This window comes from Nomascus leucogenys, chromosome 11, assembly GCF_006542625.1.
Source record: "Nomascus leucogenys isolate Asia chromosome 11, Asia_NLE_v1, whole genome shotgun sequence".
Classification (NCBI taxonomy): Eukaryota; Metazoa; Chordata; class Mammalia; order Primates; family Hylobatidae; genus Nomascus; species Nomascus leucogenys.
Genome location: NC_044391.1, coordinates 91276421 through 91289053, shown reverse-complemented (window position 1 = coordinate 91289053; position 12633 = coordinate 91276421). Strand labels below are relative to the sequence as shown.

Here is a 12633-nt window from a genome sequence, read left to right as displayed (position 1 = left end):
GGAGCTTGCAGTGAGCCGAGATCGTGACACTGCACTCCGGCCTGGACGACAGAGCGAGACTCCATCTCAGAAAAAAAAAAAAAAAAAGAAAATGAAAAAGTTAAGTAATGTAACCTAGCTCTAAGCATTAATACCGTAGTTTTTGTCATTGACATCAGATGTCTTTAATACAGTGGTAGTTAAGGAAAGGAGTGGTAAATATTTTGTGGGCTACTGAAGGAAATTATATAGACAAATTCTTTATTCTGTGAAATACTGGAATAACAATAGGATATATTTGTATAGATATGTTATTTTGAATTTTTTTCCTTCATGTTACTAAAAGGTATCTTTTTAAACTGTTTTCTTTCATTATGGCTTTATGTATGTGACATTCACAGAAGTTAGAATTCTAGTGATTGTGCTTATATATATGACATTATTAATGTTACTTGTCATAAACCAGCAGCATTATACCATGAAGTATGCCAAAAGCTGTAAATGGCTGGTGGGGAAGATAAGTAAGTAGGAAGAACAGATTCCCAGTAAAATAAAGGAATAATACATTACATTTGTTTTATTTACTATCCTTTGTGAGCTTCTGCTCAAGTAATTTGACTAGCAGTAAAAATTATAATGCCCAAGGTAACTTAGTAAATTTAGGTCAATATCCAAAAAGGGAGTGGAGCATAGTAACAAATCTCTTTAAGTAGTGGTGATAATGAGCCATCAGGTAACAGACTAGTAGTTTTCAGAGTTTTGGTTATTTTGAGTTAGGTTTCCCGATAACAGTGAAGCCATGGGAAAGGGTCCATTCTCCAGAAGAAAAAACGGCTGTCAAGTAACCAGCTAGGTAGTTGGGGCTTAGAGTAGAAGTGAGATCCCAATGGGGAAATAGAATATTAGTTTAAAAATCAAGTCAAAAGTCCAGTCATACCACCTGGGGGAACTGTGTACCTACTGATTGATTATTCCTAATATGAAAACCCGAAATGCTCTAAAATCTGAAATTTTGCACACTAACATGACACTCAAAGGAGGAGTGTTCATTGGAACATTTTGGATTTTGGATTTTTAGATTTGGCATGCTAAACCAGTTTGTATCTTTCCAAAATCTGAAAAAAAAAAAAAAAAAAAAAAAATCCGAAACACTTCTGGTCCCAAGGATTTCATATAACAGATACACCATCTATGTGTGGTTTGGAGAGTAGACTCTGGTTAATTGAATGTATAGGTAACTAGTGGGTACCTGCATTCTTTTCTTTTCTCTAATTAGAATCATGACTAATTCTACACTATTGTCAGTAGTGGGGTGGTGATTTTTTTTTTTTAATTTTTTTTTTTTTGCACACAAAACAAACATTTTCTAAAAGTACATACAAACAAAAAGATGTATATCAAACATATTAGGAAGGTTGCACATGGGAAGACAGGGAATAGAAATGGAGGTGGAATTAAAGAAAATAAATGAGAGAGGGGGGCGGGGCTCAAGCTGTACCAGCACTTGGGGCCGAGGGGGGATCACGAGTCAGGAGACGAGAATGTAACAGGGAAACCCGTCTTAAAAAAAAAAAATTAGCGGCGTGTGGGGCGCTGTAGCCAGCTACTCGGAGGCTGAGGCAGAGAATGGCGTGAACGGAGGGAGTTGCAGTGAGCGAATCGGACGCACTCCAGCTGGACAGAGCAAGATCTCAAAAAAAAAAAAAAAAAAAAAGAGGGACTTTGTATGGATCAATGATAATAACTCAATCCTCTATTTGACAAAGAAGAAGGAGAAGGAAGAGGAAGAAAAAGAAAGTGGGATAAAAGATCAGAAAGGGAGGAAAATAGAAAAAATTAGAGTATGAGTCCAGGGTAGACCTGTTTTGTTGTCGCTTGGTTGGTTGGTGGTTTGTCTGTTGTATTTTTCATATGTTTCACCATGTTGGCCAGGCTGGTCTCAAACTCCTAGCCTCAAGTGATCAACCCGCCTCGGCCTCCCAGAGTACTGGGACTACAGGCGTGAGCCACCACGTCCAGCCCCCACATTGCTTCTGGCCTCTGTGGTAGACCTCCCAGACGGGCGGCCGGGCAGAGGTGCTCCTCACTTCCCAGACGGGGGGCAGCCGCGCAGAGGCGCTCCTCACTTCCTATACAGGGTGGCGGCCGGGCAGAGGGGCTCCTCACTTCCCAGACGATGGGTGGCCGGGCAGCGGTGCTCCTCACTTCCCAGACGGGGCGGCCGGGCAGAGGCGCACCTCACATCCCAGAAGGGGCGGCCGTTTTTTTTTTTTTTTTGAGACGGAGTCTCGCTCTGTCGCCCAGGCTGGAGTGCAGTGGCGCAATCTTGGCTCACTGCAAGCTCCGCCTCCCAGGTTCATGCCATTCTCCTGCCTCAGCCTCTCCGAGTAGCTGGGACTACAGGCGCTCGCCACCATGCCCGGCTAATTTTTTGTATTTTTAGTAGAGACGGAGTTTCACCGTGGTCTCGATCTCCTGACCTTGTGATCCGCCTGCCTCGGCCTCCCAAAGTGCTGGGATTACAGGCATGAGCCACCACGCCCAGCCATGGAGTGGTGATTTTATGATTGTTTGGCTCTAAAACTAATTCGGACTGAGCCTTTAGGTTTATGTCTTTAGTATTTCAACTTAAATGGGGCAAAGATTTAGTTAAATTTTAAAATGGAAGTTAAACCAACTAAAAATTCTACTTCTGCCAAAACACAGCATAAGCAAAGTGAAAACAATAAAATGGGAGAAAGTACGTTTGCATAAATGGGCAATATTTTCTTTTTTTACTTTAATTGTTTTTTCAAAAGGGAAGACAGGGAGAATTTTAGCTTCCCTTTCCCTTTGCCTTTGCCTTTGTCTTTACTTCAACAGAGTCTTCCTCTGAGGCTGGAGTGTGGTGGCACGATCATAACTCACTACCGCCTCAATCTCCCAGGCTCAAGTGATCCTCCTACCTCAGACTGCTGAGTAGCTGGGACTACAGGAGCATACCACTATGCCTGGCTCATTTTTAAAATTTTTACTAGAGTTGAGGTCTTGCTGTGTTCCCCAGGCAGACTGGTCTCGAACTCCTGAGCTCAAGTGATCCTCCAACCACAGGTTGCAAAGTGCTGGGATTATGTGATATAGGCATGAGCCACTACACCTGGCTGATAATATTTCTAAAATACCGAAGACTCATGTTAGTAAGGTAAACAGTGAGAATTCACTGAAGTTCTTAGTTGGTAATTTTTAAAAGAAAGACTTTTTTTTTTTTTTTTTTTTTGAGATGGAGCCTTGCTCTGTCGCCCAGGCTGGAGTGCAGTGGTGTGATCTTGGCTCATTGCAACCGCCGCCTCTTGGGTTCAAGCGATTCTCCTGCCTCAGCCTCCCAAGCAGCTGGGACTACAGGCATACGCCACCATGCCCAGCTAATTTTTGTATTTTAAGCAGAGACGGGGTTTTGCCATGTTGGCCAGGCTGGTCTCGAACTCCTGACCTGAAGTGATCAGCCCGCCTCGGCCTCCCAAAGTGCTGGGATTGCAAGCATGAACTACTGCGCACGGCTATGTTTTGACTTTTAAACACATGAAAATATATTTAACGTATCAATAATAAATGTATGTAAAAAGGCTGGGCATGTTGGCTCATGCCTATAATCCCAACACTTTGGAAGCCCAAGGCATGTGAATGAAACCCCATCTCTACAAGCAAAATACAACAACAAAAAATTAGCTGGATGTGGTGGCAAGTGCCTGTAGTCCCAGCTACTTTGGAGGCTGAGGTGGGAGGCTTGCTTGAGCCCAGGAGGTCAAGGCTGCCGTGAGCTGAGATCACACCATGGCACTCCAGCCTAGGTGATAGAGCAAAACCCTGTCTAAAAAAATAGAAATATATGTACAAATAACAATGAAGTACTGTTTTCATCTGTCAAACTAGAAAACAAGGGAAAACGTTTACATAATACCTATTGTTGGCAAGAATGTGAAAAAGTAGATATACTCATACACTATTAGTGGTAATATAGATTGGTGCAACTCTTTTGGAGGGTTATTTGGCAGTGTGTGTTAAACTTTAAAATGTGCATGCCCCTGCTGAGAATGGTGGCTCATGCGTGTAATCCTAGTGCTTTGGGAGGCTGAGGTGGGGGGATCACTTGAGTCTAGCAGTTTGAGACCAGCCTGGGCAATGTAGACCCCATCTAATAAAAAGAAATTAGCCAGGTATGGTGGTGTGTGCCTGCAGTCCTAGCTGCTCAAGAGGCTGAGGCAGGAGAATTGCTTGAGCCTAGGAGTTTGAGGCTACAGTGAGCTGTAATTGTGCCACTACACTCTAGCCTGGGCAACAGTATGAGGCCTTGTTTCAAAAAAAGCCAAAAGAATCTGTGCGTACCCTTTCATATAGCACTCTCACTTTTAGTGACATAATTAAAAATGACCTAGATAATTATGCCCATATGCATGATGTATAATAGTGAAAAATTATAAATAACATAAATGCCCATTAGTTGAGGATTAGTTAAATAAATGATAGTTAATTCCTACAGTGGAATACTGTAGCTACTAAAAAATGCTGTATATGTGTCTACAGAGAGACTTGGATTTTCATTATGTATTGAGTGTAAAAAGCAAGAATGCATTGTGTAAGCTTGTTTAACTTATTTATTTTGGTTATTCTATTTGCAGTCTAAAATTATTATTTGGGGCCAAGCGCAGTGGCTCACGCCTGTAATCTCAGCATTTTGGGAGGCTGAGGCAGGCAGATCACTTGAGGTCAGGAGTTCGAGACTAGCCTGGCCAACATGGTGAAACCCCATCTCTATTAAAAATCAAAAATAAGCCTGCCATGGTGGCACGTGCCTATAATTCCAGCTACTTGGGAGGCTGAGGCAGGAGAATCGCTTGAACCCGGGAGGCGGAGGTTGCAATGAGCCGAGATCACACCACTGCACTCCATCCTGGGCAGTAGAGCAAGACTCCATCTCAAAAAATAAAAATAAATAAAATTATTATTTGGTGGTTCTTTATATATTCTGTTTCTTTGGGGAGACCTTTTTTTTTTTTAATTTGTTTTAGGTATGCTCAATTGTTGCTTATTTGAACCATTTGAAGAGATGGGTCTCACTATGTTGTCCAGGCCGGCCTCCAACACTTGGGCTCGAGTGATCCTCCTGTCCTGGCTTCCTAAGTAGCTGGAACTACAGGTGCATGCTACTGGGCCTGACTTCTTTGAAGCATTTTTATGATGGCTGCTTTGTCATATAATTCTTTTTTTTTTTTTTTTTTGAGACAAGGTCTTGCTCTGTCACCCAGGCTGGAGTACAGTGGCATGATCTTGGCTCACTGCAACCTCCACCTCCTGGGTTCAAGCAGTTTTCATGCCTCACCCTCCCAAGTAGCTGGAATTACAGGCGTTTACCACCATGCCTGGCTAATTTTTGTATTTTTAGTAGAGACGGGGTTTCTCCGTTTTGGCCAGGCCAGTCTTGAGCTCCTGACCTCAGGTGATCCACCTGCCTCAGCCTCCCAAAGTGCTGGGATTACAGGCATGAGCCACTGTGCCCAGCCTTCATCATATAATTCTGATATCTTTGTTATCTGGGTATTGGCTTCTATTGGTTGTCTTTTTCATTCATTTTAAGGTTTTCCTGGTTCTAGATGTGATGAGTGATTTTTTATTGAAACTTGGATGTTTTTGGTATTATGTTGTGTGACTAGTGATCTTATTTGACCTTTTTATTTTGGCTGTTTCTCAAAGGGAGAGTGTGCTGCCTTCTTAATGCAATATGAGGGTGCAAGTATGAATTCCCATATGGCATGAAGTACAGGGGGTACAAGTACAGGTTCCCCATTTAGCCTCCATTGACACTTGAAGGGATGTTCCTCTTAATTGCTAAGCTGAGGTGGGAGTTCTGGCTCCTCACTAGGCTACTACTGAAGCCTCTCTAGCTAGAAGGAATAGGAATACCTTTTACTCTCCCGACATGGTCTCCGCTGAAACCACAGAGTGCATTGGGGTGCTGGTGGTGGTTTATTATCACCTGGCTAGTATGAAAGTCCTGTTCTCTATATGGCCTTCTCTGACATGAACCTGTTGGAGGGGTTGAGGGAGTTGGAAAATCAAGTTCTTTGCAGACAGGGTGGGGCCACAGTTTTTTTCTGTAGTGTTTGGTTGGAGTAGAGTAATTATTGTCTGAAAGTTTTCTGTGTTGCATGGCTGTCCCTTTCCTGGTCCTTTGGTTTAAAAGAGCAGGCTTTTGTTGGGGATTCTTGTTTGTGCCTGTGGTGTTTCTGGATTATTGACTTCTTCATTTCCACCGTCCAAATGTGGGTTATAAGAGGTAAAATGAAAACCCAGAGAATTCATTACCATGTTATTTACTTGGTCCTGAGGTCTCTAGCCGGTCTATGTATTTTTTCCTTTACCTTTTGGGGTCTTCTTAGGTTTATTTCATATGTAACATAGGAGTTTTTAGTTGTTCTTGGCAGGAGGAATAGGGAAAAGTATGTCTACTCCATTTTTTTGGAAGCAGAATTCTTGTCATTTAACTTTTTTTAAAAAGTTACTTGCATGTATCTATTTGATTACGCAAGCAGAAGGTCTGTAATCGTACACAACAAACTATTATTAGTGGTCGTCTCTGAGGAAGGAGGTTGAAGAGCTTTATTTTGTTAATTTTTGTATTGTCTAAATAAAATTGAACAAACTGTTGTTGCCTAAGGAATAGATAACACAAATATATAGAGTAAAAGTGACTATCTCCCTTCAGTAGTCCCATTTTCTCTCACAAAGTTTTGTTTAACGCTGTCCTGTATTTGTTTGTTTGTTTGTTTTTGTTAGGAGATACTATCTCACTCTGTTGCCCAGGCCGGAGTGCAGTGGCATGATCATAGCTCACTGCAGCCTCAAATTCTCAAGCAATTCTCCTGCCTCAGCCTACTGAGTAGTTGGGACTACGGGTGCATGCCTCCACACCCAGCTATTTTTGTTTGTTTTTTTTATAGAGAAGGGGTCTCACTGTGTTGCTCAGGTTGGTCTTGAACTCCTGGCCTCAAGCAGTCCTCCTGTCTTGGCCTCCCAAAATGCTGGGATTATAGGCGTGAGCCACTGTGCCTGGCCTGCTTTCCTATATTATTACTGTGCCTGCCTGCCTGCCTTCCTTTTTTTTTTTTTTTTTTTTTTTGACAGAGTCTTGCACTGTTGCCCAGGCTGGAGTGTAGTGGTGTGATCTCAGCTCACTGCAACCTCCACCTCCTAGATTCAAGAGATTCTCGTGCCTCAGCCTCCCGAATAGCTGGGATTACAGGTGTACACCACCATGCCTGGCTAATTTTTGTATTTTTAGTAGAGACGGGGTTTCACCATGTTGGCCAGGCTGGTCTTGAACTCCTGACCTCAGGTGATTGGCCTGCTTCGGCCTCCTGAAGTTCTGGGATTACAGCTGTGAGCCACCATGCCCGGCTGACTATGCATTTCTATACATAAATGTAAATGGGCTTTTAGTTAATTTGTTTTCATGTGAGGGCAGTGCCATCACACACACACACACACACACACACACACCACACTCTTTACTAAATATTTGGGCATTTTCAACTGGAAAGGATTATGTGGCTGAAAACTATAATCATAAGTCTCTGAGTGACTTAAGGGCTATGTATATATCATTCTCTTTCCTTGTTGCATTTTGGCCCTACAACTACATGAATCCCTGATATTTTGGCTTCAACTCACTGTACTATTCTGTCAGAAAGGGAAAAAACTTGTTTTTTTTTTTTTATGGCTTTCTAGTTATGATGCTAGACAAGATGAGCTTTTGAAGCCCAGTTTTATGACTGTGTTCATTCATGCATTCACTCATTTAGTCATCAAATATTTATCGAGCATTTAATATTTGCCAAATCCTCTTCTAGGTGCTGAGGATACAGTACCACAACAAACAAATCTCTTTCCTCATGGAGCTAGGGATAGACGAACATTAAACAAGTACATAGTATGTCAGATGATGGTAAGTGAAAGAAAAAAATAAAGCAAGGAAATAAAAAAAGAAAGGAGAAAAAGTAATGGGGGAATATGCCATTTTAATTAGGATGGTCAGGGAAAGCCTTGTTAATAAAGGTGGCCTTTTTAAGGATGGTGAGGAGGGCAGACATGCACAGGGAACAGAAAGGACAGTGTGGCTGGAGTGGAATGAGAGAGTGGGTGTGGTTTAGAGATGACATCAGAGAGGTAATTGTAATCCTAATCGTGAGGAAATTATAAGACCTTTGGGTTTTAGTAAGTATGGGTTGGGAAGCTATTGGAGAGCTGTTCTGGTATGCAAGTGACATTATCTCAAATTGGTTTTTGAGAGTAGGTTCTAGGGGTCAAAGACAGAAGCATGGAGTTAAATGTTCTTGTAATAATTCAAATGGAGAGATATTGGCAGTTTGGATTACGATGGTGATATTAGAGGTGGTGAAAAGTAGCCAGATTTTGAATTTTTTTTAAACATTTAATTATAGAAATTTGGATATGTTTTGAAAGGAGAGCTAACACAAGATATGCTGATGCATTGAATAAAAGATGTGAGGAGTCAAGGATGACTCCATAGTATTTTGGCTCAAGCATCTGGAAAGATTGGGAGCTAAAGGAGGTATTGGAGAAGAAAATTAGGAGTTTGATTTTGGACATGTTAAGTTTATGATGTGTATTAGACACCCACCTATAGTATTGAGTAGGCATTGGTTATATGAGTTTGGAGTTCATGTGGGAGGTTTCATGCTTAATGATGTCTCATGCGGCTCCTTCAACATTCATGTCACAAGAGTACTTGATGACTTCACTGCTGTTCATGGTGTGATGAGAGAAAGTTGAGTAGAATGGAGGAGATGAGGGACTTGGGTTCCAATCTTAAATTCTGTGACTGACTGTTAATGTGACTTATGGCAAGACATTTAACCTCCCTGCCTGCCAATTTTCTGTAAAATTAAATTGTCTGATTAAATGGTTTTAGTCTTTTCATCCAGATATCCTTGGATCTGTATCAAAGAGAAAGTTCAGGAAATGATGCTATGGACTGAATTATGTCCCTCATATTCATATGTTGAAGCCTAACTCATGTGACTGTATTAGAGATAGGACCTTTAGGGATGTGATAGAAGTTAAAGGAAGTCATAAGAGTGGAGCCCTGATCTGATAGAACTGATTCGAAGAAGAGACACTGGCAATTTCTCTGCTACATGAGGACACAGTGAGAAGGTGGCAGTCCGCAAGCCAGGAGGAGAGCCCACACCAGAAACTGAATCTGTGGGCACTTTAATTTTGGACTTCCCAGCCTCTAAAAGTGTGCAAAATAAATTTCTGTTGTTTAAGTCAGGGGTCAGGCCATGGACTGGTACTGCTTTGTGGCCTGTTAGGAACTGGGCCTCACAGCAGGAGGAGAGTGGTAGGTGAGCAAGCATTATCGCCTGAGCTCCGCGTCCTGTCAGATCAGTGGCAGCATTAGATTCTCATAGGAGCCTGAACCCTATTTTGAACTGCACATGGGAGGGATCTAGGTTTGAGAATCTAATGCCTGATGATCTGAGATGGAACAGTTTCATCCCAAAACCCATTTTCCCCACCCTCTCTGTGGAAAAATTGTCTTCCATGAAACCTATCCCTGGTGCCAAAAAGTTTGGGGACCACTGGTTTAAGTGACCCAATGTGTGGTATTTTATTATGGCAGCCTCCATAGACTGACAGATTGTGCTATGGGCCTTACCTTATGTAAGCTTTAGACAGCCAGAGCAGTTCTGTGATCTGTTTGAATCTCAAGTTCTGAGTAAGACTTTGTTAATAAGAAAAAAGTTTGAGAACTAGTGGTTTAGATGTTAATCTAGGATTATGTGAGAGTTTCTTAAATAGTTTATATGTATTATACATGTGCCCATCACATAGTAGGTACTTAATAAATACTTGTTGAAAGATGTATGGTAGGTAATAAGTATCAACTAGAATATGTAATGATATTAATGCTCTTTTTGTATGTTTGTTTTTTATGGGTTTCCCAGCAAAAAGCAGAAAGCCTGCTAGATAAATTCTAAAAGAACTGTAATACTATTAATGTTAACTCTTTTTTTGTTTTTTTGAGACTGAGTCTCACTTTGTCACCCAGGCTGTAGTGCAGTAGCATGATCTTGGCTCACTAGAACCTCTGCTTCCCAGGTTGAAGTGATTCTCCTGCTTCAGCCTCCTGAGTAACTGGGATTACAGGTTACCCACCACCACACCCAGCTAATTTTTTTTTGTATTTTCAGTAGATACAGGGTTTCACTATGTTGCCCAGGCTGGTCTCGAACTCCTGACCTCAGGTGATCTGCCTGTTTTGGCCTCCCAAAGTGCTGGGATTACAGGCGTGAGCCACCATACCCGACCTAATGTTAATTCTTGATTATTGCAATGCAGAGAATTATTTTAGGATATATTCTAACTGTCTGAGATTGGGTTATAGAAGAGTTTCTAATCCTGACCCCAGTAATGAGATTCTTTGGTTGCCCGTTATAGCAAATATGTGTATTGTCCAACATTGTGCTACTTGCTCTGGTGGTACACGTAAGTCAAAGTTTCTTCCCTCAGGGAGTACGCATTTGAAGAACTATGCCTAGATATATCAAACAGTAAATAATATAATAGTATATAATCAAGTGGTAAATGTCATAGGAGTTAACAGAAAAGAGATCTTTGAGGATTGTATTATCGTAGCTGAGGAACGCTAAACTTTTAAAACAGGTAGAGTTTGCAGAGAAGAGGTCTCACCATGAGATCATGATACTGAGACAACAGAGGTTAGATTCAGGGATTCATTACTACGTGGGATTCTATGTTAGTCTTCCACATTCCTGAGGACAGTCTATGCCAGTACTTTTTTTATTGAGTGCCTACTTAGTGTCAGGTGCCAAGGATTGAAAGTGAACAAAGGTTTTAGAGTATAATGATACAGACAAGTAAATAGTCAAAGGACAGTATGATAAGAACTTTGTTTTGCTGGAGTATCTTATAACTTTCTTTTAAAGGCTATGTGGAAGAAAAACTAAATCTTTGTGGGCTTGAAAATTACCTCTTCTTTTTTCATAATTATCTTTACATGAATTCTGTATTGAAAATATTTTTTCTGAGGAAATTTGAAAGCAAAGATTACTTTTTTCAAAATTTTAGTATTGCTGAAGAAAAGACTGTTGTTAGTTTCATTATCATTCTTCTGGGGTAACTGCCTGTTCTTTCTTTCCAGAATCTTTGAGATTTGCCTGTTTGCTTTAGTTTTTTATTTTGTACTTTCATGGCAATGTGTTTAGATGTCATTGTGTAGGACACCTGTTGGGCCCTCTCAGTGTGAAACTAGGTTTTTAATGATCACGTATGTGAAACTAAACAAATCTGCAAGAAATTAATTTTGTTCTTTAATGATCATATATGTGAAACCAAACAAATCCACGAGAAATTGATTTTCTGTTTTCTCTTTCTGGAGCTCTTGGTTGAATGTTGACCTTTCTGGATTGATCCTTTATCTTGTTTACCTTTTCACTTACTGCCTTTTTTGTATGTGGGATATTTCCTCAACTTTTTCTTTTAGCTCTTTCTTTGACTTTTTAAAAAAATTTTAGTTCAGCCACTATTTCTAATTTCTCAGAACATTTTCTTGTTTTCTCATTGTTCTTTCAAACTAATATTCTGTTTTTCTATTATGGATAAAATACTTTGGATCTCTGTTATGCTATTTATCAGATTTTTTTTTTTTTTTTTTTTTTTTGAGACGGAGTCTCGCTCTGTCGCCCAGGCTGGAGTGCAGTGGCGCGATCTCGGCTCACTGCAAGCTCCGCCTCCCAGGTTCACGCCATTCTCCTGCCTCAGCCTCCTGAATAGCTGGGACTACAGGCGTCTGCCACCACGCCCGGCTAATTTTTTGTATTTTCAGTGGAGACGGGGTTTCACCGTGTTAGCCAGGATGGTCTCGATCTCCTGACCTTGTGATCCGCCCGCCTCGGCCTTCCAAAGTGTGCTGGGATTACAGGTGTGAGCCACCACGCCCGGCCCAGATTTTATTTTACTTTTATTTTCACTTTTTTTTTTTTTTTTTCAAGACAGGTTCTCACTTTGTTGTCCGTGCTGGAGTGCAGTGGTGCTAATATGGCTTATTGCAACTGCCGCCTTCCAGGCTCAAGTGATCCTCCCTGCTCAGCTCCTCAAGTAGCTGAGATTATAGTTGTGTGCCACCACACCTAATTTTTGTATTTTCTGTAGCATCAAAGTTTTGTCATGTTGCCCAGGCTGGTCTTGAACTCCTGAGCTCAAGTGATCCACCTGCTTCGGCCTCCCAGAGTGCTGGGATTACAGGTGTGAGCCACTGTAAAAATCCTATCAGGATTTTTTTTTCTTTTTCTTTTTTGAGATGGAGTCTCACTCTGTCGCCTAGGCTTGAATGCAGTGGCATGGTCTTGGCTCACTGCAACCTCTGCCAGCCAGGTTCAAGCGATTTCTCCTGCCTCACCCTCCCAAGTAGCTGGGATTACAGGTGCCTGCCACTATGTCCAGCTAATTTTTTGTATTTTTAGTGGAGATGGGGTTTCACCATGTTGGCAGGCTGGTCTCGAACTTCTGACCTCGTGATTCGCCTGCCTCGATTTTTTGTTGAGATGGAGTCTCTGTCACCCAGGCTGGAGTGCA

The 12633-nt window shown here is 41.5% G+C and overlaps 1 protein-coding gene and 1 non-coding gene across 11 annotated transcripts in view; one reads left to right on the top strand and one right to left on the bottom strand.

Annotated features, from left to right (window-relative positions):
- Positions 1-12633, top strand: part of PHC3 (polyhomeotic homolog 3) — an 87154-nt gene that overhangs the window by 12013 nt on the left and 62508 nt on the right. The gene's annotated exons all lie outside the window — the stretch shown is intronic.
- LOC115837398 lies at positions 9971-10032 on the bottom strand. The gene has a single exon (XR_004032443.1). It is a non-coding gene; the product is annotated as a U7 small nuclear RNA (small nuclear RNA).